At 47.5% G+C, this 27,858-nt stretch overlaps 1 protein-coding gene across 8 annotated transcripts in view; it reads right to left on the minus strand.

Annotated features, from left to right (window-relative positions):
* The window catches only part of ZNF536 (zinc finger protein 536), a 435,117-nt gene that overhangs the window by 329,376 nt on the left and 77,883 nt on the right, over positions 1-27,858 (minus strand). The window contains exon 1 of one of the 8 annotated variants that reach the window (XM_037820160.1): positions 13,307-13,384. The exons of the other annotated variants lie outside the window; for them this stretch is intronic. The gene's annotated coding sequence lies outside the window, so the exon portion shown is untranslated. Of the gene's footprint in view, positions 1-13,306; positions 13,385-27,858 lie in introns of those variants that run through there. 8 annotated transcript variants of the gene reach the window in all.

Below are 27,858 nucleotides of genomic sequence, written 5' to 3' on the forward strand. Positions count from 1 at the left end.
ACGTTTCAGGCTGGAGCCATCGGGGCGCCCCCCCTACAGCCTCCAAGTCCACTGTGGGCACCAGCCTCAGCTGCAGTGACCTACCTGTCTCCAGGTGGAGCCCAGCTCTCTCCACCCTCCCTGCCCCTCCTGTCCCCCCCACCCCGTCCTAAGGCCTTGGGGTGCACCACCCATGAGGGCAGCCCTCACCCCGAGGAGATGGTGTGCCTCTTCACAAAGGGCTCCAGGCAGAGGGGGGCCTTGGAAGGCCAGACATGGGTGAGCAGTTCCCTGTTCGGGGACAAGCCCAGGCCTGTAGGCACCCTGAGACCAGGGGCACTGGCAGGGAAGGTGCCAAGGAGACCCAGGCCCAAGGCCCCGCGTCACCCTCACTCCACACAACTCTTGCCAACGCCTCCCACCCATCCCTCGCCTGAAAACCAGTCACGACCACCAGCCAGAGGCTCCTCGGATGGGGGTTCGGTAGCTGCTCCCAGCCCCACAGGCTGCTCGGGGACTCCCCCTGCGCTCAGGGCAACAAGTGCCCTCCTGACCCAGGCACCACCACACGGCCGGCACTCTGGGGCTGGGGGCAGCAATGTGCCCCCCGAAGGGCACTGGCCGCGGGCCCATCGGCAGGCTGGCACGACTCCGTGCACATTCCAAATTTAAATCTGGACGCTCTCCTCTTTTTTCACTGCCCCAAAAGACGGGGGAGGCATCTGCATGGAAACAGCTGTCGCCCGAGAGGAGGCGGCACGGCGGCTCCCTGCAAGAGCACCCCGCCAGAGCCACACAGCAGCCAGGGTTACCTAGCTACGGAGCTACGCAGCCGGGGCGGGGAGAGCGGGGGGTGGTGGCACTGGCACTGCAGGCCCATGGGGCTGCGCACACAGACCACAGGCCACCAGAACCGCTCCACGGTGGGCAGGGTTGCCCTGCTTCATCGGTGGGGAAACCGAGGTGCAAACATGCCCCTGAGCACACAGCTGCTAAGTAATAGTACAGTGATGCCAAACAATAATAAACAATAAGAACTAATACCAACACGTTACTAACGTTTACCCTGTCTCCTCTCGGGGTGGCCCAGGGCCAAACCCTCCCAATGAGCCTGGGCAGTGCTCTCAGTGCTCTCCGCGAACACACGGGAGGAAACGGAGGCACAGGAGGGTCAAGGAAATTACCCCAGACTGTGTGATTGGGAAGTGATAAGGAGGGTTCAATCCCGAGTGCCTGGACTCCATCCTCTGAACCACCATGCTACACTGTCTACCAGTATCATCACCATCGCATCAGGTCACATCATCATCATATCATCATCATCGTCATCATCATCATCATCATCATCATCATCATATCATCTTCATCATCATCATCATATCATCATCGTCATCATCATCATCATATCATCAACATCATCATTGTCATCATCATCATATCATCTTCATCATCATCATCATATCATCATCGTCATCATCATCATCATATCATCTTCATCGTCATCATCATCATATCATCATCATCATCATCATCATATCATCTTCATCGTCATCATCATATCATCATCATCATCATCATCATCATATCATCATCGTCGTCATCATCATCATCATCATATCATCTTCATCGTCATCATCATATCATCGTCATCATCATCATATCATCAACATCATCATCATCATATCATCATTGTCATCATCATCATATCATCATCATATCATCATCATCATCATCATCATATCATCATCATCGTCATCATCATCATCATCGTTGTAATCATCATCGTCATCATCACCATCAGTGGAGGAGAGCAGTTAACACTTCCTGAGCTCCTGCTGGGGGTCCAGAGTAGTGCTAAGTTCGTTAAATTTCATGCACTGTTGTATTTAATTCCCTTTATATATTTCATCCCCATTATGCAGATAGGAAGGAACCGAGGTGCAGAGAGATTATGCAATTGACTGACATCACACAGCAAGTAGCATCAGAGCCAAGAGGAAACTCATCGCAGCCCGGGCCAGCCCTGTGTCTGCAGTCGCCAAGGGAGAGTGGCCTGCACCGAGCACACACCACGTGGAGCAGACGGAGGCTGCGGGTAGCAACCTGCCCCGGGCTGCGGGCTTCTCTCCAGCCAGTGTCAGGAATGGGACCTCCGACGAGGACAGCAGGACCAGCTCCAGTGTGTCCTGCCCATTAAGGCCCTGGAGGTGCTGCTCTGGGTTTGCTGTTGTTGCCAAACCTTGTGGACTTCTCACTGCAAGGCTAATCTGGATGATAACGAGGGTTTATCCTACATCCAGTGGAGGGAGGCTGGCCAGGGGCGGCCTGGCTGAGGGGGTGGCCAAGCCAAAATCTACAGTTGATGCAGACACTGACAGTGGTGGGAGCAACTGCAAACACAGACCATATTTAGGAGAAGTTGGAGACTGGGGACACCAACCCTACGACTCAGCAACCCAATGCTGCCGGCTAGGCAGCCTGGCTGGGGGTTCTACTCTCCAGAGTAGGTCTGAGTTCAAATTGTAGGAAAGGGGACTAACTCAAGGGGGAAGGAGAATCCAAAGGAGGAACAAACTGGCCACCATCAAGAAATTCCGCAGTCTCCAAGGACAAACCACAAAGAACAAGACAAGATTCAGAGGGGACAGCCCATGACGCTGAAAATCTGCAAAGCCAACGGCTACCCTTCCCCAAATGCTCACAGCCCAAGTAGAGAAGATTTGAGAAACGCTGGCAGGTCAGGCTGCACTTCCCTTGAACTAATCACTAATGAAGTTTGGGGTGAGCTATTTTGAAAGCAGCCCACACAGCATAACCACACGCCGTCATCAGCTGCCGTCCTCAAATGCAATTTCATTCATAATTAAATATGACAAAGCCAATACCTTAAAATAACATCCGGGGTCACATCTGAACTCTCCAGCCCGGGCCCATGAGTTTTGGCCCCAGCTGCCCTTGCCCGGATGGTCTCCACCATCCCTGATACACAACCTGTTCTCCAGCCCCACGGTCCACCTTCATTCCTCCAGACACGCCGTTTTCATTCTAGCCTCTTCTGCCAATCCCCATCCCGGCTTCTAGGCAGGCCCCTCCTCCTCCTCTCTGCTTAGCCAAATGCCAGCCATGATCCAAAGACCAGCGCCAGCACCTTCTCTTCTGAGAAGCCGTCGCCAGCCTGAGCCTGACGTGACCTTCATCAGCCTCTGAATTTCTACAGCAATTGTTTATACGATCCTCTGGCAACGCATCACGTACTGCCCTGTGCCATCTCTTCTCTTGCTCTCTCAAGCATGACTAGCATTCCACGTGTAGCTACCCCACTCATTCATTCATCCATTCATTCAGCAAAAGCTTACTGTGCACCTACTACGTGCCAGCTGGAGAAACAGCAGTGCACGTGCAGACGCAGTCCCTGCCCTACTGAAGGACGTCTTCTAAGATGAACAGATGATAAATGCACCAATAAGTAGGCAGTAAATCTTTTCAGCTGACTTCCAAGTCCCCTGAGGTCAGGGCCCTCTTTACACCCACAGGTGGAGCCAAAACCAGCCCAGAACACACAGCCTCTGCTCAGTACCTGCTGACCGATCCACAGTTCTGGAAAAGGCCACTTGCCCTTTGCCCATCCAGAAGTCCTTCTGAATCTGCATATAGGAAGGATGCAGTGGGGATGGTCAGAGCTGGGCCAGTATCACCACCTGAAGGTCTCTGGCCAAAACTCCTCTGCCCCACCCCTTGGTTCTCAGCAGCTGCTGGGCAGCTCACCGTGGGGCTGTGGATAGCAGCACTCTCAGGGGATCCATGCAGGACCACAATCAGGGCATAAGCTCAGGTAGCTAGAGAACAAGCAGAAGTGTTTTAAAGGCTGTGATTTGGGAGCGACTCCAGCTAGGCGAGTTGTGCCCACGCACAAGGTCAGATCAGGAAGCTGTGCACAAAGTAGTGCTTGCAGCCTCTAACACATGTTGGCTGGGAGAAGAAGGAACGGCCCTAGAGAGCAGGGGCCCAGAGACCAGGGTGGAGGTGTGTCAGAGGCTAGGAAGGGGGCCAGGTGTGGGGGCAGTGGCGGTCCCCCATCATAAGCTCAGGTAACCAGACACTCCCCAGCACTTGCTGAATGCATGTCTGATGCAAAGCCAGGCTCTGCTGTAAAGTGGGGTGGGGCGGGGCCCCCAGAAACTCCCAGACCATGGGGCTGGGGGTGGGGAGGGAGGTGAAAATGCTGCACCTGTGAGACAGGACCATTTGGAGGTGCCATAGAGCAGGGGCTTCCATTACTGGGGTGTAAGATGCAGCCGAGCCCCTTATGTGCATTATCGTGTTAGTTAACATCCCAAGAGCCTGTTATCTGGATGAGGAAATGAAGGCTCTGAGAAGTGAAATGACTTGCCTAAGGTCACACAGCTCAGAGAGAAGCTGCAAGAGGACATGGGACCTCTCCACGATAGACGGTGAAACCTATCAGGACATCCTCACTTGACGTCATTACACCTTGTCTTCATCCTGGTCTTGGCCAAGACGCAGCTATTCTTGGGAGTCGAACTTTCCTCATCTGAGAAGCAGGAAGTGATAGTCACTGGCCGCACGGGCACTTGATTAGCATTCCGAAGGAGAAAGATAGGGTTCAGGGCTTGGGAAGGTCATTAACTGACTTTCTGGGTATTCAGCAAATAAACTTTTCCAAACATCTTTCTCCTTCCATCCACAAGAATTACACAGTTTTGGATCCAATTCGGATGCTGTTATAAATAATCAAACTGTCAGAATGTTCTGGAACCCCAAGCACTCACTTCTCATTGGCTAACGTGCTTCTTTTTTCTGGTTGCTACCATGCTCAACTAGATGGTGCTCTCATTTATTGAAAGTTGTGGGCCTGTCACCAATCATGTCCATCAATAATCAGCAAATTAGCAGCCTGCTTATGTAGACACTTCTATTCTCAACCTGAAGGGCGGTTTGGGGGTTTCTTTTAAATTTAACTATCCTCATTGAGGATTCATAGCACTCCAAAAGTTATTTTTTTTAAAAATCATCTTTGCAGAAAAGGAATATCAGCAAAAATAATCACTATTTCAGGCTCAACAATGAGTCTCTAATGAGGACAACAATCATCAGTTAAATAAACATATTATTAGGGTGAGAAAAAATGTGTCAACACAGACACAGTCCACTAATTTGTGGGGTGGTTTATCTGGGGTTATCTCAGCGGGGTCCTCTGGCAGGTAGTGTTCCTAGACCACAGACCCCTTTCACAGGTAGGGCTCAGGGTGTGGGCAAGGTGAGGTCAGGTGGAGACTTCCGATCAGACAATGGGACAATTTCAGGGAATCAGGCCCATAGTAGTGAGCAGGTTTCCAACCAGAAAGGATCCAGGAAGCCCTAGATAGAGATCCACCTGGCATAAAGATGAGGAAGGGGATTCTCTTAGCCAGAGGCCCCAAAACCATGTGGGTCTCGGGAGCCAAACTCCCACCTGGATGCCCAGAGTGGGCCCAAGGTCTCCACCCAGTTCTTCTCAACAGCAGAACCAACAGGTGATGCTTCCCCTGAGAGAGAGAAAGCACAGAATCAAAGGAGGCCCCACCGCAATCCCCAGATTTCTCTTTGTCTGGGACCCACGGTCTTCTGGAGATGATATCAGGGCTCTAGCTGGGGAGAGGAGGCCTCTCTGCCAGGGGCTCATTGATTGGGGAAGCATGCTCTTTTTCAACAAATATTTATTGAGGATTTCCCACATATCATGTATCAGACTAGATCTAGGGTACAGCAAGGAGCAAGATGTACTTGGCCCTTTTAACCTCATGGGACTTTAATTTATTGCGAAGGGGAGAGACAATAAGTAAATAAATGATTAGAATAATTACAGATTATGACAAACTGTTAGGAGGTGAATAAGCAGAGTGAGAGATAGTAAGCAATTGAGAAAGGCTGGTTTTCTATAACGAGGTTGAGCAAGGCCTTTCCAAGGAGGGGACATTGGAGATCAGGCCTGGAAGATGAGAAGAAGTCAGGACAAAAATGATGGAGGAAGCAGGAAGGGCAAGTGTAAGCAGTGAGGACATCAGCTACGGGTGCACGGGTGCATCCATTTGGATGTGTGCGTACACACTCCCCAGGGAGCCAGGCTCTGATAAGGAGGGAGGGGCTGCATCTCAGCAGGGTCACCCCTGGAGGTGACAGCTTCTGAGAGGAGCAGAACAGACAAAAGGAGACAAAGGCCAGAGGATCTGTGGTGGTGGGAGGAGAAGGAAGACCCCAGATGGTTTCCACATTCTCAATGAAGACAAGGTCATCAGCACCAGGAGAGAGCAAAGAGGGGGACAGAATGGCCATTTTGGGGAGAAAGCCCTAGAGGAGGTCGGCAGGTACATGGCACGCTGGGTGCTGGTTTGCTGTTTATGGTGGCAAATTCACAGTGCAACTTGCCAATCCTACTGTGATTTTCCACAGCAAATGTCAGGTGCCAGGAACTGGTACAGAAATGGTAGATTTTTTAGTTCATCACATGATGGAGGAGAAAAAAGAGCCCAGGTTGCTGAGGAGGGATGTGCAAGGACATGATTAAAACGATGGACCATGAATTAACTCTCAGGCGGGTGAAGAGGGTGGGAAGAAAAGGCATGAGAAGGACAGTGGAGAAGTGGAAGGTTCAATGGATGAAGACCCTAATTGAGTGACAGTGGAGGAATCACAAAAAGTGAGTTGGAGGAGAAAGCAGTGCTGCTCAGAAGACAGGATGGGGCAAGAGCTTATTTCAGAGGCAGTTCAGATCCTGGTCAAAATCATGTCTGTTTCCCAGGAATGAGCCTGGCCCTGGCAGCGAGGCGTTGAAAATGCCTACTTGACCAAAGGGGGCATAAAAAATGTAAGATAACAAGCTGAAGCCCTAGTGGCTGAGAGATCCCAAATAGAGTCAAGAGGCTATCCTGGAGGTTTCTCTTATGCAAGCTCCAGCTAGACATCCCAAACGGCCACAGTACACCATGCCCTTACCAAAAGTAGTCCCCAAATACCTAGGTCCCTACCTGAGATTCTATAAAAGATGCACTCACTAAATTCTATCTCTTAGAAACTTAAATCCACTAGAGTGTTCCTATACCTGACAAGTCCTAAAACCCAGAGGCAACAGCCTCTTTAAGATCAACTATCAGATGTGGCTGCTTCCCATACTATCAACACCCCCCTTCACTATGAACACGTTAGGGTGGTCACTGCCCAGACACCCCTGAAGATGGAGAAGGAGATTAAGTGAGAGGAAGGGGTAGCAACAAATAAGATAAGATTGAACAAAGGTCTATGAATACTGAAACTATATAATTATATATATATTTTTGGATGCTGGTGTTTTGGAATGTCTGGAAGGCAGAAAATGACATGGTGGAGCTGTGGCCCATAGTATCCTTTGGGATTTGCTCTATAGCTGTTCATCAAATTGTGCCTTGAAGATCTTCACCTTTTTGTATATACCTTGTATTACATAATAAGAAAAGAACTGAAACTGAGGAACTATAACACATAACAATTTTTGAAATTACCTATATGACTGCTGGTTGAGCTGTACATAGAGAGATGACACTTTCTGCATGTATGTTATATTTTACAATAATGGAAATGGCTGAAGTTGTGGAACTGTGACTCATGACATTCTTTGAGATTTGCTCTCTAACTACTTGTGAAATTGTAGTTTGAAATTGTCACTGTTATGTATATAGGTTAAAGATCACAATAAAAAAATATTTTTAAAAAAGCAGGTCTGGGTGCGGTCATAGCGCTGGATGACCAAAGTAAAGTGGAAGAAAAGTTGCTGGAATTTAAAAGGTCAAAGAAGTGGAGCCCAAGTGCTGGATGCATTTTGGTACTCTCGGTCAAAGACACTTGCCAACAGACCCCCAGAAACTCAGTGTGAAAACACACCTCGGGAAACACTGATATCAGAAGGTAGGGCCATGAATAACTCCCTTCAGCAGTTACCCTCAATTCACTTTAATAAGAAATCCAATTGAAAATGGGTGTAATTGTAGCAGGGACAGAGGAGATCTAAGATTTGTTGTATTCAGGAATTATCTAACAAGAAACGGCCATCTGTCATAAAGATAAACAATACCCTTTTATTTACTGGTATCAATGACCCTGTGCCTGATTTGCCTAGTCCATTGCTGGAAATGCAGTAAGATCTGAAATCTCAAGCTCTGAATTCCTAAAATGCAATTTCATAGCAGAGCAGTGCAGTTAGGTTTTGAGAACCAAGGGTCCTAATTTTTCCCTGGCTCAGGCAAGAGCATCACTGACCATCAGGCCAAGCTCTCCCCGGAAGGGAGCCCTCAGGACTGTGAGGTGGAACTTACCTGGCCCCCCCGCCTTTATGCCTTTCTGAGCCTCCCCCTCCAGCACAAAGAGGGCCAGTGAAGTCAGGATTGTTCCACAGACAGTTTCAGAGAGCCCGGATGTCAGAGTGGGAGAGGGCTAGAGCTTACCTCCTGGAGAAGGATTACTTTTCAAAATCCCTGTGGCCTTGAACCAGGCCTCCTGATTCCCAGCTCCAAATCCAATGGTCCTCTGAGCCCCTCGGATTCTCCCTCAGAACAGAAAACTGCAAGGTTCTGTTCTCCCAGAGTGAGGCAGATGAAAAGCTCAAGTCCCCCAAGCCAGCCCGTGCCCACATAATCCAGCAGGCAAGGTAGTGACCACTCAATGTTGGGTTTTCTGCCCCAGTTCTGCAACTGTTTGTCCAAGCTACTTACCCCACTTGAGTTTATTTTAATATAATACCATCGACCACAAACATATACATGATCAGACTCAGTATAGTTAATATTTAACACACGGGCACCTGCTGCCTCCTGGCATTGTGATAAATAAAGTATGCAATTCATACTCAACTCAGAAAAACTCATAGTGGGAATGGTGGCAGTGGTGGTAGTAGTTGTAGTCAATGAGCCAAAGTAGTATGTATTGAATGCCTACTGCATACCAGGCATAAGAAGTACTTTCAAATAGAGCATCTCATTTAAGTTGTGTGATTATAAAATATCAGCAAAAATGTTATTTTGCAATATCTTAGTCTGTTCTGTTCAATCGATATTTTCCAAAAACCAAGGAGCACAGTTCAATAATACCCAAATCAATTTTGATTCGTCTTCAGAAATTCGGTAGAGAAAGTATCTGTCCCAAGTGTAGACCAGTAAGTTAAGTTATGCCCCAGAGAAAAATATCTGCGAGAGTAATGAATCTCCATAAAAAAAAAGTGTGTGTTTTCTTGGCAATATTGGTATCACTCTAAGAGCTGAGAGCAGCACCAAATGATGGAGCTGGATGCTGCCAGGAAGAGGGGTCTGATAAAACTGTGGCTGCATCCCTGGGCTTTCCAAGGTTTGTCCAAAAGACAGCGCCAGCAAGCACTTTTAAGGGCATAAATTAGGTGTGCTCCTAAATGTAATTTAATCACTGCTGCTGAAGGGGTTTCATTATATTAGTTGGTCCCATACACTGTACAAAACAGAACTCCATTAGTGTTACTTTCAGTTTCTGCCTTTAAGCACAGATTCTGTTGAACAGGCTTAAAATAGATTCCTCCCCACCTCCCACCCCCGACTCCCCAAATTCCTACTAAGCATATTTTTACTCAAAGGGCAAAGTTGGCCTAGGATTATGCGTGTTCTCTGAGCAAAGGATATGTTTTCAGCAAGCAGAACCGCATTCCGACGAAGCACAAATATTCCTTGTAAGCTGATTGCGCCAATCCTTTCGCACCGTTCTCAATGAGGCTCTGTTCTGCTCGCTTGCAGTTATGCGGCCCGTGTTCTCAGATGTGGTGTGAGGCAGGCGATCGTCTGCTGAGAGGCCTCAGGGGGACCCCGGCCCTTGGGATGGCTGAGGTGTGTCTCCCCTGAAGCTGCTTGTACAAGCTGGCTTTCTGATACACCCACCTTTTCAAAGCCAACCCTCATATCAGATCCATTTTAATGAGATTCAAAAGAACTCCCTTTGCACAAGTGCATCCCTCCCTACGATCCTAGTTCTCCTTTCTCACTCTGACAATGACCAAAAGTTCTACTGTTTGGGGGAAGAAAAGGGAGGGAGGATGGAGAGGAGATAGTGGAATTAAGAACAAAATTGAAGCATCCAATACTTTTAAAGAACTCTTAGATGGTTGATGATTCCTGTGCCAGTTTGAATGTATTATGTCCCCCAAAACGCCATTATCTTTGATGTAATCTTGTGCGGGCAGACGTATCAGTGTTGATTGGATTGTAATTCATTGAGTGTTTCCATGGAGATGCGCCCCACCCAACTGTGGGTGATGACTCTGATTGGATAGTTTCCATGGAGGTGTGGCCCCATCCATTCAGTGTGGGCCTTGATTAGTTCACTGGAACATTATATAAGCTCAGACAGAAGGAGCGAGCTTGTCCCCCCAAGAGGGACACTTTGAAGAATGCACAGGAGCTGGGAAGAGAGGAGCTGCAGATGAGAGACAGTTTGAAGATGGCTGTTGGAAGGAGACTTTTGCTCTGGAGGAGCTAAGAAAGGAAAAATGCCCCAAGAGCAACCAAGAGTGACATTTTTGAGGAACTGCAGCCTAGAGAGGAACATCCTGAGAGAAAGTCATTTTGAAACCAGAACTCTGAGCAGATGCCAGCCACGTGCCTTCCCAGCTAACAGGTTTTCCAGATGCCATTGGCCATCCTCCAGTGAAGGTACCCAATTGTTGATGTGTTACCTTGGATGCTTTATGGCCTTAAGGCTGTAACTGTGTAACCAAATAAACCCCCTTTATAAAAGCCAATCCATCTGTGGTGTTTTGCAATCTGGCAGCATTAGTAAACTATAACAGTTCCTAAAGTTAAAAGGCCCCTGAATTAGATCCAAAGTACCCCCAAAACACCTAGCAATGTTGATTTTAAAAGTGAAGGCAAAATCCAAAAGCAACCATTCTCCAAAACTGTGGCCATGCAATGATTTTTGAGGGAAGGATATGCTTGACCTCTTCAACATATATTGGCTCCAGGAAGCATCTCCCTCCTATAGGATAGAATCACCAGATCAAATCTTTATTTCTGAAGCACACATGTGGTACAAATAACTATTTGCATTACAAAATGATTCCAGTGGAACTTGGATGATTAGTTAAGGCTAGTGGACAGCTAGAATAATGCATCACTATTTATTAAGAGATTATGGAGACCCATGTCCTCCCCTGTAGCCACTGCACAATATGCCCATCAAGTATACCTTCACTGAAGGAAGGCCAGTGGTGTCCAGAAAACCTCTGTTAGCTGGGAAGGCACGTGGCTGACATCTGCTGATACTGGGTTGTGTTCCAGCTCCTCTCTCAGCTCCTGTGCGTTCTTCAAAATGTTGCTCTTGGGGCATTTTGTCCTCTCTTAGCTTCTCCAGAGCAAACTCTGGGCTAGCATAACTCAGCTTTCAATGGCTAACTCCAAAATATCTCTCTCAGTTGCTCTCCAAAATGTCACTCTCAGCTGCTCTGGCGTCCTTTTATTTGTGAGATGTTTTATAAGACTCCAGTGATTAAATCAAGACCCACCCTGAATGGGCAGGGTCCATATCTCCATGGAAATTATCCAATCAAAGGTCTCACCCACAGCTGAGTGAGTCACATCTCCATGGAAACATTCAATCAAAGGATTCCAACCAAATCAACACCAATACGTCTGCCCTACAAGACTGCATCACAGAACATGGCGTTTTAGGGGACATAATGCATCCAAACCAGCATACACACCAACCCCATAAAACAAGGTCCATTGCCATCCTCATCGCAGAGAGGAGGAAACAGGCTCAGAAAAGTGACAACTTGTCCACACTGGCGGCAGCTCAGGGAGTCAGGACCAACGCTGCCCTCTCCCAGCCCTGACCATCAGGGCTGTGCTCTCCATGCTGAGGAAGGTCACCGGGTCATATAAACCTGTCCCCCATCTTTAAACATCATCAGGATCCCTAATTCCACTCATCAGAGTACAAACAAATAGCCCAAGGGATAAAAATTCCATGGCTCATGCCATAGAGGTGTTAGAGATGGAGACTAGACTCAGAGATGCAAGAGTGTGCTGGGAGGAGAAGTGAAAAATGAGCTCACTTCACGGAGGGCCGTTTAGACCTGAACATAAAGAAATCAAGAGCCAAACCGATTCCATGAGAACTGCCACCCAAACAAGGGCGTGCGGCCATTTCACGCGGGTTTTCCAAAACTTCCAAACAAAGTCCTCCACGGGGACTCAGGGAATAATTACGGCATGCGAATGTCATGTGATTTTTGTCACTGATCTTTTAACATGCATAGCCGGGTTCATGTGTCTCCAATTCAAAATCTAAAATTGAAGACTTATGTGGAGATAATTGTAAGTGAAAATCAAATACAGGCCTGGAACATGCCCCACTTCCCTTAGAAAATAATGGCTTGTGGAGAAGCGTCTGGATGCCCAGAGGAAGACAGGCCGAGACAGGGCCACGCCGGCCAGGGAGGACGAGGGCTGGGGTCAGACCAAACCACCGGGCCTCCGTCGTCCTCAGTTTGGCATAAACCCCACAGACCTGAGCTCGAGTTCTATGCCAGGGAAGACACAGTCTCCCCCTGCATTAATTTCAACAATAATACTTCCTTTAACAGAAGGCTGTCAGTGAACAGGACACTAAAGTTGCATAAGAAAAAAAGGCTTTTCAAAGTATCTCCCATTGGGAAAAAAAAAAAAAAAAGTATGTCCTTAGAGGGCCATTTAAAATCGGAGTCCTTCTCTTCTATGTGCCAAAGTCCCAGGCTTTACAGAGCTGGCGATACCCACCATGTCTCCAACCACTGTCTCATGCATGGAGAGCGTGCATGGTCCGCTTCTCAGAAAGTTGTCAGGGACCAAGTTTAAGAAGAAGGCAAAAGGATGTGCCAGGCTGTCTAAGGAGACTTGTTTCACCGTGAGCAACAGGGAGTGTCACCATGCAAGGAGCAAGGATTGGACTTGACTCTCAGCCCCCAATCAGCCTCCTTCTACCCTTGTGTCCCTGCAGCGCTCTAGCTGCCAGCCCTGGAGCCCACAGCTCCCCACTAAGTGTCCCAGGATAGACCCCAGAGGACCCTGGCCCTCCTCCCCCAGGGCCCCGGGTGGACAGCAGGATTATGTTCCTTGTAACACGGCCACCCTCCTTGCCTGGCCTCTTCAAAGATGTTGCTATTTCGAGCTTTGCCTGCTTGCCTCCAGCATGGCAAGGGGCTACCATCTGACCCCAGCACTATTAAATCTTTTTCAAGTTTAATCTTCAGGGGATTTCAACTGTAAATAAAGAACACTCCACATGTAAAAAATAAACTTACACTCATGACTTCATGTGTGACTGCGAGTTCAATTTCTGTTTGTGATTTAGCAGAAAGGAGACGAGGTGTGTCGTGTGCAGTCGGAGGGTGCGTGAGTGGGCTCGTGGGATCACCGTGGGAGCGCAGCAGAGAGAGGCTGGCCGCTCACCTCACAGCACAGGAGCGTAGTGCCCAGGAAGAGCGGAGAGGAGAGGAGTCCCCCGACAGCCTTCAGGGACGTTCTGATGCCACAGTCCCTACAGCAAAGTGAGGAGGCCTGAGAAGGAGCATCTGTGCATTTTGACAGCATCCCCATCAAAAACCACTCACCACCATGTCTACAGTCACACTTGAGATTAGGAAGACACAAGCCCTGACATCAGAGAAAAATGCCACTAGGAGGTTCCCCAGGCCAAGGAGCTGATGCGGATGAATCTACAACAAGAGCATTGATTGCACAACTTTGGGCAGACGTGCCTCCTTTCCTGGGTCTCCTCTCCCAGTATACAACAAAAGGTTTGGGTTGGGTCATTCCTACAGAGACTGTCTACTGCAACAATTCTAGAAGAGCTCTGTCTCCAAAAAGTTCTAAAAGAAGAGAAGGAGTTTTACAGAGAAAGACATGGCAGATAGAACAAGAGTAAGTGGCCCTGGCTTGGTTGGAGAGAACAGGGGTGCAGTCAATAAGAAAAGGCCACCTCGTATCAGTGTCAGCGATTTACTTGTCTGAACCTCACACTAGAAAACAAGGGCAGGGCACTATGGCATTTAGAAATTTGCCCTGTATAGATGCTCAAAACATAGTAGATGGAAGGAGGGTTGGAAAGACAGGTGAGGGCAGGTGGGTGAATGGGTGGATGAGTGAGTGATGGGTAAATAAAGGGAAAGAGAGAAGGACAGAAGAGGAATGGACAGATAGATGGAGGGAAGGTCAGTGAGTAAGAGAGATGGGTAGATAAAGAAGTCAGGGAACAGACATTAGAGGGATAGATGGAGAAGTGGGTGGGCAGATGGGAGAATGGAGGGATGGATGGGTTGGAGAATGAACAGCGGGGGGAAAGAAACCCTCCAAGGGAAGGTGAAAGCTCTAAGAACCAGCAAGCCCACCTCCAATCATGGCCAAGAACATCTCACCACCCCAACTATGGAAAAGACAGCCTTCCAACCCAAGAACCCTGCAACCTTGGACTGGAATCAAGATAAAGCCCCCCAATCAAGCACTGACAGAGACCGTATGTTTATATGTTGAACAGGAATGAATTATTCAGCACTTCTGAGTCTAGAAGTATACCAAATCCAAAATGACATGGACTGTTTTTCCCCTCTCTCTGCATGCACTTAGAAATATTCTGTAATTTCTTTAAAAGAATAAAATTATTGATTGCGGGTGAATTTGCATCTCAAGAAAGATCCAGAGGGCAAACTGGAGATGGGAGGTGTTACTGGATTAAAGATAAGTGCCTGAGAAGAGCAGGGAGTCTGTGTGGAAGACAGTGGAAAAGGAGAAAGCTGGGGTGAGGGGCCAGGGTGGGGGTGCAAGGGGAAGAGGAGGTGTTTGTGTGATGCTGGCACTGAGCAGAGAGGAGATCCTCACCCACATCTGTCCTCACCTCACCCACATCTGTCTTCACCCACAAAGCTTAACCCAGGTGCAGAGGCCACAGGGCTCCCTTAGAGCCTCCCTAGCCCAGGTGAGGTGGGCAGTGGGCGCTGGCGAGTGGTCTGGCTTATCAAGAACATCGCGGAGGCCTGGCCAGCCTCTCTCCGCTGCACTGCCAGTGTGCATCCACTCACACGCCCTCAGACTGCACACGACATACCTCGTCTCCTCTCTGCGGAATCACAAACAGAAATGGAACTCAAGGTCACGCACACAGGTGCAGGAAGGGACCTGGGGCCTCCAGGGCCCTGGCTCCAGACCTTGTTTCTCCTGACTGGGTCCTTCAGTCATCTCAGACCCAGTACTTCTCCCAGAATTGGGTAGCTCCCTGGAGGAACCAGGAAGTTCTGAAGTCACTGTCCCATTAGACACCCAGCCCTTCCATCAAGATTCCCATGCAGCCACGGGAGGTGGGCAAGGGCCAAACCAGAGCGGTCTCCAGGAGGCCTGGCTCCAGCCTCAGGCCGCCTGCTGCACTTTATTATCCCAGGGCTCTGCAGGCATCGAGAAGTCACCATCTGTGCATAAGAGTCAGGAGCTCAGAAGGGGTGAGGGGTTGTGTATGGAGGGCTAGTGGGAGGAATTTCACTTCTAGGAACTAACGCGGAATAAAGATAAAAGATCTTTTTTGTACAAAGATGCCCATCACAGTATTTTTTATATTAAAGAACTATTGGAAATAACTTGAATGCCAATAATAAAGAAATTGTGAAGTAAATTATGGCATACCCAGTCAACGGAAAACAGCAGCTATTAACAACGATGCTTGTAAACTATATGGGAACTTAGCAAAATGCAAATCTCATAATGCAGGGGGAAAGAATTGGAAAATATGGATACAATTATTACAATTACATGCAGAGAAAAATGTATAGGAAAAGGAAGAGACAAAAAGGAAGTTTACCAAAAGGTTCACACATGGTTTGCGTCAGACAAGTGGGAATCACGGGGTGCTGTGGTGGTTTTCTCCCCCATTGCCTTGACTTTCTAAATTCCTGGTACTGGATTAAGATTTCTTTTATCATTTTAAAATATAAACATGGGGAGGAAAGCTGTAGCACAAACCCCAGGTTTTTTCAGCGTCCAATGACTGAACTCAGAGAAGGAGTGAGCCTGGAGGCAGGCGGATTTGTAGGAGGACGGGGCTCTGAGGGGCCCAGAGAGCCAAGGCGTCCAGCCAGGCTGCTGGTGGAAGGAGCTCCAAGACTTCCACGCTGGAGGCCGACTTCCTTCCATCACGCCTGACTAGAAAGAACAAGCAGGACCTCGGAGCCAAGCCCAGGCGGACAACACGGTGTGACCCATTTGTCCGTGTCACTAGAAGGAAGGCCCAAGAGGACAGGGTCACTGCTCTGTACGCTGCTATACCCCAGGATGTGATGCATAGCAGGCACTCAGCGCATCCTCCATGGATTCATTGACTGAAATACACCTGCAGTCTCCAAGGACAGGTCCAGCACACAGTAGGCCTTCACTCAATGCATCCTTGACGGATTCACTGAATTATACCCACAGCCACCAATGACAGGTCCAGCACACAGTAGGCCTTTACTCAACACGTCCTTGATGGATTCATTGACTGAATTATACCCGCAGCCACCAATGGCAGGCCCAGCACACAGTAGGCCTTCACTCAAGACATCCTTGATGGATTCATTGACTGAATTATACCTGCAGTCACCAATGACAGGTCCAGCACACAGTAGGCCTTCACTCAATGCATCCTTGATGGACTCATTGACTGAATTATACCCACAGTTACCATGACAGGCCCAGCACACAGTAGGCCTTCTCTCAACGCATCCTTGATGGATTCATTGACTGAATTATACCCGCAGTCCCCAATGACAGGTCCAGCACACAGTAGGCCTTCAATAACTATTTACCAATCTGCATTAAAGGCCCTGATTCTGCCGGGGACCCAATGCAGGGGATATCAGCATGCCGCTCAATGGATTAAATTCGTTTGGAGAGTCAGTTGGGGAAACTCCAGCACTTCTATTCCTCCCTGGGCCTACATTTTCCCAACATGTGCACACTCCACACCATTTCCTTTGTGAGGCCAGCCCTAGCGTGCCCTTGACCAGGGGCCTTGTGGGCTCTGCAGACACCGCTACCCGCTGCCAGGCTCTCTGCTGCTCCCCACCCCCAGCTCCTCATTCCACTGGGTCCTGACCCTCAAGGGGCTGAATGCTTGTGCCTGGGAACCGGGGCATAAAGAAGAGTTAATGAATTCAGAAAGTGTAATTTGCCCAGGAGAAGTGCATTACATGATTTCTCAGAGAAAGACCAAAAACATTCCTTATGAATACAGCCCAAAGACTTTGATTAAAATTGACTAGAATGAGTCCACTATACTTCTATTCAAAAATGAGAAGCCACTCATTCAGTTTAATTCAAAGATTAAACATGATTAAAATTTCTATAAGTTATCTAGATTTAAAAGAAAATAAACGGCAGTGGCCATCAAAATATTGATAGTTATTGGGGAATGACTTCTGGTGTTTAATCAATGTTATTTTTTTATCTTCCAATTTTTTCCTTCAAGTCAGCTTCTAACACTAAACTACATTTCATCAAGGTTGGTAAAATGTTTAGAAAGGAACAGATGTCACGTGGGGATTGCCAATAACACTGATGAGAGCCAGTAATTTCTTTCCAGTCTAACAGTAAAAGGATGAAAAATAATCCAGATTGTACAGTAATACAAGATTCACTGAAACATTAACGGCTATAAAAAGTAAGAGCATACAAAGCTATGTCCATTTTTTCCCCCAAAACATCACTAAGGGCAGTGCCTTTTTATTTTCTTAATTGGTGAGAAATTCAACTACGAACTGAAAGGTCTTTGTACTTTTAAGCCCTTAAATAGACACACAAATACAGCTGATGATATTGATTAATGTTTATTAGCTGGTTCCAAATATACTTGCATCTTAGTCAATTCTGCCATTTAATAATTTTGCTAAATCTCAAAAATGGAGATGCAATCCTGCCTTTAAGAGGCAGCCCTGCTAGTTATTTACAGATTGTAACATTTACATAAGAGTTTGGTTTAACAAGAGATATAAATATAGATAAAACCCTTAGGACTTCATTCTTTAAACTGCCCTCTAAAAATCTGCCCTGCAATTTGCAAACTGAATTTTGTGCAGACTATTCTTGGAAGCCTTTGTGAATTAGGGAGAACTAACTCAAAGCAAGGGCTGGCTAATCACAATTTTGCAAATTGTACGTAGCAATCATCCTCACATTGTGAAATTCAGATCTATAAAATGCTGATGTTTTAAAGTTGAAAAATAAATTAGCTCACTAGAACTATTTTGCAAAAAAAAAAAATCAGTCTGAGGCTTTACAACTAAATTATTTGTTTTAAAAAAATTAAAAGATAGTCGCATTGGTAGTGAATAATAAATAAAAGCAGACTATCATTCCAGCGTGCTCCTGCTACAGTCATCCTATAACAGGAGGATGCTCCTCTGCGTCCTCAACCCCGCAGCACTCCTATAAATACTCACCTGCCTCGAGCACCGCGAGTCTCTAACTTCCCAGAATATGCCTGTGGCGTGCTGGGACTTCTATTTTAAATGCCTCCAGTGTATTTGTCTACGATCTGGAAAACGCTCTCAGACAGGGAAGGGATTAGTCAACATATTCTTTGATATGTCATCTATTCACTTGTTAAAGCGGATTCGTGTCTGTCCAGCCAAGGAAGTTGGCAGTTAGCACTTATTTGCTAAAACTGATGCCTCTGGGGTTACAAAAACTGAACTAATACCTAATATGAAAGAGGTGAGGGAGCTGCCTCCAGCACCACCCCCAAATCCAGATGCCCTGGGTGAAGAAAGCTGACCTCCTAGAAGAGGCCTGCTTGCTTTCAGAGAACAGAACGCAAGGGACTAGGGGCTGTGGGTTCATTCGCAGGGAATTTTCCATAGATCAGCACCCTACGAGACGAGAAAAGAACACAGGCCTGCGTGCAAATACACAGGTGTGCAGACACACACACACAAGTACCTGGTATTTTTTCTGTCAGTCCCAATGCCCCCCACAGTCAGAGGTGAACACCAAGGCTCAAGCCCATCCAAATCCTGTTTTCCCAAAACTCCAAGGCCTTCTCCAGAGACATTGCCGTGTGGAAGTCACGATATTTAAAATTGCTTGAAATAAGCCCAGATTTAAAAATACTCCAATTCTTTTGCAAAGGCAACTAACTGCACATGCTAGCCTGGTCTGCATGATTTCACTAGCTCTTTACAGACCCTCATCTGGCATGTTCCTTCCTTTTTCTTGGCTATGACACTAGGCAAAACCAATGCACCTGATGTCTGATTTGATTATTACCCGGCTCCGTGCATCGTAAGCACGGTTCTGGGCACGCTGTAAGCATTCACCTCACACAGGGTCTGGATCACCCTCTATTAGGGTCAAGCCATCCTGAGGGGAACAGGTAAAGATGGATTTTATCATTAAAATGTGGCTATGATGTCCTTGGAAAGACGAGGCTGAAGGGAGCTCCCATGGGACAGTGGCCGTCCCGCCAGACCCCTGGGTTTGGCTGTGGACACCAGCCTCACTCCACTAGGTTGTGTTTCTTACCTCGAGCATTCTGTGGCTCAGCCTGCAGTCTGGGCATTTCGGTGTGCCATTGCTCCAGAGAGCAAATATTTATATTAGTAAATACCATCAAGATATGATCCGTACTCAAGTGTTTTCTATAGGTAGCTGTTAGAAACAAGAACAGAAATTGCCTCCTAAGTGGTAAAGAGGGGAAACAAGATGTGTGGGCATCACAGGAGTATTGATGAAATGCTTTAAAATGCTACCTTTCTGCTCTTAATTCTGAATGTTGACTCAATACTCACAAACCCTCAGAAGGCCGTGGTTGAAGGTCATGGACACTGACCTTGCCCTCCCAGGGGAATGCCCAGCACCCCTCCAGCAGGTGGGTGGGCCAAGGATTTGCCCCAAACTCATGGTCCAGGAGAAGGTTTGAAGGCACATGCCCTAAGTTTCCCTGGTGGGGACGAGGCAGGGGGCAGAAGCACCCCATCCTCAGGCCACAGCCCAGGCCATCTCCACATATGGCCACAGGTGTGAGACTGAATGCTGGACCTGAAGAGAAATGCCACCTGCATGCATCTACCCTGACCTCAGGGATCTCCCAACCTGGGGAGTGGCTTGAGGCCAGGAGACCCAGGGTCAAGGCCCAGCTCTGGCAGGAACTGGCTGGGCAGCGGCAGGCAAGGACCGTCCATCCCTGCTCCTTGGTTTCCCAGCATGGAAACTCAGAACACTGGTTCATCTTCTAGGACTGGTGGGAGCAAGTCCTCAGGAGAGGGCCTGGCTGCATATGTGGTAGGTGCCTTCCTTGCGGGAATGCTCATGTTTATTTTTAAGAATAGTATTTTGATCTACATGTAAAAGGTTAAGCTATTGAACTACAGAGTCTGATTGCCTCTGGCACCTTAGACACAATGGGGCTAACCCTCTCCGTACAGGTAAGCAAAGTGGGGTCTAGCCCAGAACCTACCTCCTGCCCAGCCCAGGCTTAGCCCGAGATGCAGTGCTTGGCTTTCCCATGCACTGTATCCCTATCCCTGTGCCCTCAGGCCCTCAGGATCCATAGCCAAGACCACCTCTTAGATGCCAGAGTGGGGCAAGGATGTTAGGAGCCCACCTGGACCAAGAGGAGCCACCCTAGGGCACAGCACAGGATTCCGAGGCCCACACAGGCCCAGGAGGCAAATAATTTAGTCTCTGCACAAACACTGAGGCCAGGATCCAGTGACCGCTTCTGGGCCTTCCACACATACTCAAAATGTCTGGGAGAGCAAAACTGTCTGATGGAATGGGGAGTAAGGCCCACCTTCTGTAAGGTAAGGGGGTGAGCAGGCCTCATGCCCTTATGCCCAGGCTACTCCAGTGGTACCTCATCTCTGCAGTCCCTGTCTCCCCTTCCCCATCCATCCTGATCATGCCACCAGAGCAGTCAGCCTAAGCCTCAGCTCTGATTATGTCCTCCCCTTGCTCTAAATAGAAGCCCAAGGAAATACTTAAAATAGGTACAACAAAGGGTTAATGCCCAACATATGTAAAGAGCTCTTAAAAATCAATGAGAATAAAATAGAGAAATGGGGAGGAAATATTAACAAGTGATTTATAGAAGACATTCAAGTGGTCGATACACATATGGAAATACAGTTAGTTGCACTATTAATGAAGGAAATACAAATCCAAGAAACCAATTTTCATCCATCATTTGGTAAACATTTGAAAGAGCAATAATATTCAGTATTGGTGAGGCTTTGGGAAATGAGAACTATTAATACAATATTAGTAGACATGTGTGTAAATGGGTACTAGTATTAGTTTGATGGGCAATTTGTTGATATTTATCAAAGAATTAAGCATACATATCTACTGACCAAGCAAACGTACCACCAGAAATCAACCCTACAGAAAAACTCAAACTTCTTCACCGGCATACGTACGCAGGATGTTCACCGTGGCATTGTTTGTAAAATGTAGAAGGGAAAATGAAAACTGCTTTAATGTCTATCAATAGCATGGGGTTATATAAATGCAGGTATAATATACTATAGAGGCACATCCAGTGGTTTAAAATGTTGTGCTTTCCTAGGTATGATGATGTTTTCATCTACAAACCATAATTTTAGTCAAAAAAAAAAAGCAAATCCCAGAACATGTACAGTATATTCCAGTTATGTAGAAGAAAATACCTACATGAGATTTTATTTATTTATGTGAGTATGTACAATGTATACAGTGTAAACATATACTAAACAGAATTCATATACACCAGAACTCATAGCAGGGATGATATCTCCAAAGAGAACAAAGGATTAGAGGGTGGGGTTGAAAGGGGTCTTTTGGGGTCACATTAAATAACTGTACTGTTTGAATCAACAGTGAGTACATAGAATCTTTGTAATTAAACAAGAACAACCACACTACAAAACAAAAACACTGGCTGCCTTTTTGCTTCCAGGATCAAGACCTGAACTCAAACCAGGCCAGGCTCCAAAGGGCCCAGGGGGATAGATCAAACCCTGTCCTTACTCTTCCCCACTTTCCTTCCCTCTGCTTGCAAAAATCTGACTCAGCCTTCAAGCTCACCTCCTCCGAGAAGCCCTCCCTGACTACTCCAGCACCCACCTATCCTTCCTGCTCTCAGATCCTGCTCTGACCTTCTCCTACAACCTTTCACGGCGCACCACTCCCTGCCTAAGGTGACTCACACTGGACCCTATGCTGCTCTGCTCGAGAGAAGACCACACCCCATCATCCTTCCCTTCAATGCATGTCCATCAATCATCCGCCATGTGCTGTGCCCCGTTCTAAGTGCTGAAAACAGAGCGGAGAGCAGAAGGCATAGGCTCCTGCCCTCAGGGAGCCGATAATCTGGCAGAGGAGTAAGCAATTAAGAATGAGGAAGTAGATAAAAGTGCCAAAGGGATATGAGCACAGAATGAAAAATAGAAGACAGCAGCAGGAGGCAGAGTCTTCTGGAATTGAGTAGGCCAGAACCATTTAAGCCGAGACCTGCAGGTAAAGAGTCAGGACAGGGACCAGCAGGGAAGGTGGGGCAGGTGTCTTCCAGGGTGGAATGACCAGAGCTGGGCACACTGCAGGTGCTCCGGAACCATCCATCCCACCAACCAACAAGGAGTAGCCCACCCAGCAAAGCCTAGCCAGCAGTGCTCAACCCAGAGCAAGGACAGGGCACCGGGACAGTCCCAGCAAAGCAGGAGGCCCATCTTAGGCCCCTTTGCTCACTGTCCCAGACCCATCGCTCCTTTCAGATGGAGCAGAGGCTGTGCTGACCACCTGCCCACACCCCATCCCAGTCTCCAGGCATGAGAGGGGGCCTCCGAGGCCCCAGGAGCTGGTGTCGGAGCCAAGGCCTGAAGTCCCATCACCTGCCCAGAGCCAAGGCCTGAAGTCCTATCACCTGCCCTTGCACGAGCCCAAAGCCAAAGCTATTTAAGATAACCCTGAGAACATGAGTCCAACAGCTGAGTTCTGCCTCCCGCAGGCTCCAAGTCACCCTAGACCTGAGAGTGTCTGAGCATGTGGCACTGCCCTTTCCTGAGAGCTGCAGCAGGGTGGAGGACAGCAGAGCCATGAGACCTTCCGGAAGCTTGGCCCCTACAGGTCTGCAGCATCCGAGAGGGGGCACCTGAAAGCAGAGCTATAGCCGATCCCTCTGATCAGGGCAAGGGTCCCTGGGATGAGGACCCCGGGAGGCACGACTTGGGGGGCCATTGGAACACCACGACCTGGCTCATTAATGGCACCCCAGCTGCACAGTCCTGCCCCAGACACTATCCCCGAGGAGCCATCATGGTGCACCTTTAACTCAAGTCCACTGTCCTGTCGCAGAGGACCCGGGGCCTCCAAGCTCTTCACCTTAATATTCTCTGCATGGCTGGGGGCAGGGCCCACCACTAACCTGCAGCCTGAGAAGACAGCGTGGACCCCCCAATAGACAGAATAAGCATGCACTTAGGATACCAGAAAGGCAGAGCCACCCCCCAAAATGAGAAAGTTTGAAACAAATCATTAGGATTGAAATTCCAAAAGAGCATCAGCATGGTCGTCGTGGGAAAAATCAGCCCTCTGTTGGACTTGCTCACGTGGACGTCCCAGTTGAGGGGCTTCCTGACACAGAAGTCTTTATCTAGTACTATCTGTTATTCTCAAGTTCACATACTGGAGAGTGAGGGGAAGGGCCTTGCCTTCTCTGCTCAGGCCTGCAGGGTCTTTAGTTGGCCCCGTGAGAAAGCCTTTGGGTCAGGAGACTCAAATTTCATGTACTGGCTTTCCTTAAAGGGGACCCACAAGGTCAGTGGCCACTCCAAGCTGAGGACCCTCACAAAGCTATTCTGGGCTGGGGATCCCACAGAATCACTGCCAGGTGGGCAGCCCCAGGATGACAGGCAGAAAGACCCTCACTCTAGTTGAATCCGCAATCCTCACAGCCCCCAGAAGACTTCGGGAGGGCGTGGGGTGAAGTGTAAGAGTGGAGGAGTGGGGAACAGAGCCTCTGAGCTTCTCTGAAAAGTGGGCATTCACAGGATAAGGAATGGGCAGGTTTCTCCTCAACTCCTGAGAGTCAAGCTCAGACCCCTGCCTTGCCCTGCCTGAGGCAGAAAATGTAGAGGGAGGGAGGGATGGAGCAGGATCCCCAGGCAGAGGTTGGTGGCCCCTGGTAGACTTACTTGGTGTGCCGGTTGGAAACTGTTATGGACCACAGAAGAGCCATGATCTTTTAATCCAATCTTGTTGGGTAGAACCTTTTGATTGAGGGTTTCCATGGAGATGTGACTCACTCAACTGTGGGTGAGACCTTTTATTAAATTTTTTCCATGGAGGTGTAGACCCCACCCATTCAGGGAGGGTCTTGATTAGTTCACTGGACTTCTTCAGAGAGCTCAAGAGCCAACACAGATGCTGACGCTTGGAGATGCTTGAAGATACAGATAGAAGGATGTTTGGAGCTACTAAGCTAAGAAATAAAGCCCAGAGTTTGCCCCTGAGAACTAAGAGAGGACTCCCCAGATTCTTAGAGAGAAATGCCCTGGGAGAAAAAAGCAAGGACGCACAGGAGCTGAGAGAGAGGAGCAATGACAGAAGCCCAGAGACATCTTGGAGAAAGCCATTTTGAAACACAACCCAGGAGCAAAGGACCAGCAGATGCCAGCCATGTGCCTTCCCAGCTGACACAGGTGCTCCGGATGCCATCAGCTATTCTTGTTGATGCCTTAGTATGGACACTTTTATGGCCTCAGAACTGTAAATTTGAAACCTAATAAATCTCCTTTATAAAACCAATCCATTTCTGGTATTTCTGCATAACAGCAGCTCTAGCAAACTGGAACACTCGGGTTCCCTCTTACCTTTTCAGAGTCATTAGGCACCAGCAAAAGGCCCAGGCAGGGCCGGCTCGACCGGAGGAGGGTTGACCAGAAAGCCCATTGTACAAGGCAACTAGAGAAGGAACTACGCCAGAAGTAAGTTCCACCTATAAATATGGGCTCTGCGCAACCCTTTTTAGGTTCTAAAGAATTGGGGTAGCTGGTGGTGGATACCTGAAACTATCAAACTACAACCCAGAACCCATGAATCTCGAAGACAGTTGTATAAAAATGTAGCTTATGAGGGGTGACAAGGGGATTGGGAAAGCCATAAGGACCACACTCCACTTTGTCTAGTTTATGGATGGATGAGTAGAAAAATAGGGGAAGGAAACAAACAGACAAAGGTACCCAGTGTTCTTTTTTACTTCAATTGCTCTTTTTCACTCTAATTATTATTCTTGTTATTCTTGTGTGTGTGCTAATGAAGGTGTCAGGGATTGATTTGGGTGATGAATGTACAACTATGTAATGGTACTGTGAACAATCGAAAGTACGATTTGTTTTGTATGACTGCGTGGTATATGAATATATCTCAATAAAATGAAGATTAAAAAAAAAAAAAAAAAAAAAAGACATAATGCTGAGCAAAATAAGCCAGGCACAAAAAGAGAGATATTGTATGTTACCACTAATGTGAATTCTGTGAAAAATGTACAATGTTTATACTGTAGAATGTAGGGGACCTAGAGATACCAATTAGTGGAGGGGGAATGATAATCTAATAAGAACAGATAAACTATGGAGGGTAATCTCAATGTTATGGGAATGCTCAGGAATGATTATGGTTTGTAAACTTTCTTGGATATAGTAAGATCATGTTGGAAGCAATAGAGTTATTTTAGGTTTTTTTTTTTTTTTCTCTTATTCCTTTGTTTTCTTAGGGGTTGTTAATTTTCTTGGGGTATGGTAGGAACATGTTGGAAGCAATGTAGTTATTTTAGATTATTTGTTTTTCTTACTCCTCTGTTTCGACATGGTTTATTAATTTTCTTGGGGTATGGTAGGAACATATTGGAAGCAAAGTAGTTATTTTAGGTTATTTGTTTTCCTTAATCCATTGCTTTGTTTGAAATGTTGTGGGGTTTTTTTGGTTGTTGTTTGCCTGTTTGTTTTTAATTTTTTGATAAACAAAGTTAAAAAATTGAAAAAAAATCAGTAGAAAAATGGGAGTAAAAACTAAATGACAAATAGGGTGGGATGGGGGGATGGTTTGGGTATTCTCTTTTCACTTTTATTTTTTATTCTTATTCTGATTCTTTCTGATGTAAGGAAAATGTTCAGAAATAGATTGTGGTGATGAACGCATAACTATATGATCATACTGTGAACAGTTGATTGTATACCATGGATGACTGTATGGTTTGTGAATATATTTCAATAAAACTGAATTTAAAAAAAAAAAAAAAAAAAAAAATATGGGCTCTGCGGCAGCCAGCCCCCAACCAGGCCTCAGGGAATGGAGAGATTGTCACTGCTGTAAGGCAAGGTCCCCATAAGCCCCCCAGGTCTGTGCCTTTGAGGACTCACCCCCCTTGCTAAGCCACCTCTGTGACCACTGATGACACCTGACCTGCTCTGCAATGAGGCTTACTTTGAGCAGGTTCCTGAAGGATCTGGTCTCATCCTTCAGTAGGATGGAGGAAGGTCTGAAAGTGTGGCTGTCATTATCCCCCAGCCTAATGGAGGAAACTGAGTCCTAGCAAGAGAAGGCGACTTCCCAAGGTCACAGGGGTGTCAGTGGTGGCATCCAGGCCTCTGTGAGCTCAGTGCCCCCACTCAGGTGAAAAGAGGCAGCCACTCGGAGACAGACGGTCCTTTTTAAATGTTATTGGTTTTCTTGTTTAAAAAATTTTCATTTTTAACAAGCTTCATACAAAAAAGAAAACTCAGCACTTTTACAGAAATCTCACAGACCTGACTTCTTAGAGAAAAGAAATCGCAAGGAGCCCTAGAAGCTGGTCTCCCTGAGATCTTGGGACCTCCTAGCTGCAGAGCGTGGGAAGTTCTGATCCGGACCGCGTGTGCGTGGAGCAGGGAGGGGGAAAGGACGTGGGAAGAAGAAGCAAGATGCCCATTTGGCTGACAAAGAAAAGTTTCTTCTGGAAAGCTGGAGTCGCCCCCTCTCCTTTCCCTTTCACCTCACCAGGGCCTTGGCACAACCACACCAAACTCTCCTCCCCCCAGGCAGGGGCACGGCACACTGCCCGGCCCCAGGGCCTGTTCTCTCTTAGGGGCCTCCTTTCTCCACCCGCAAAATGCTAAGAGCAACCAGGCCCAGGTGCTCAAAAAGAGGGAAACTGCCCCACAGGTGGGACGCAAGGCTCAAGCTTTATTTTTATTATTCTAATAGTTATGCATTGACCCTAACATGTCTGGGAAAAACATAACTAGTGCCTCAAAACCATGACTTCACAGCTACCATGAGGACAAGGCTAAATAAGGCCAAAGGGAGAGGGGGCACCAGGGCAAGACAGAGAAGTTCAGAAGTTGCTTCAAAGAAAATAGTCAACAAATAATAGAGGTGCATGGATATGGCCACAAAAAAAAAAAAAATTCAGAAAGGGGAGCCAATAAAGTGAAAATCATCCAATGGGTAGGCTAAGCCCCTGCTTAAGGCATCAGAACAGTAAGGACCCCAAAACACTGAGAAGAAAATTTATGAACGAATTTGATACTTTGGGGAAGAAATGTTAATATCATCTTGGGATGGGGGCTCAGAACTTCGTTTGATTTCCCACCCTCCTGCCAGGGCTCGCGTCATTTTCATTTGAATTGCACATGGGGTAGAGTAAGGAGCCCTGACCTGATCTCCGGGGACTCTGGTTCTCAGGAGGAAGGGGACACCCGGGCAGCTCAAAGAGCACTTGGTCAGTGGGCTCAGCCAGTAGGCTTGCCCTCTCTGTCCCTGGAGAGACCCCCCAGCCCATCACCTCCAGGCCCCAGTAAGTGAGATCTTCTCCCGGGACCTG

This window comes from Choloepus didactylus, chromosome 27, assembly GCF_015220235.1.
Source record: "Choloepus didactylus isolate mChoDid1 chromosome 27, mChoDid1.pri, whole genome shotgun sequence".
NCBI lineage: Eukaryota > Metazoa > Chordata > Mammalia > Pilosa > Megalonychidae > Choloepus > Choloepus didactylus.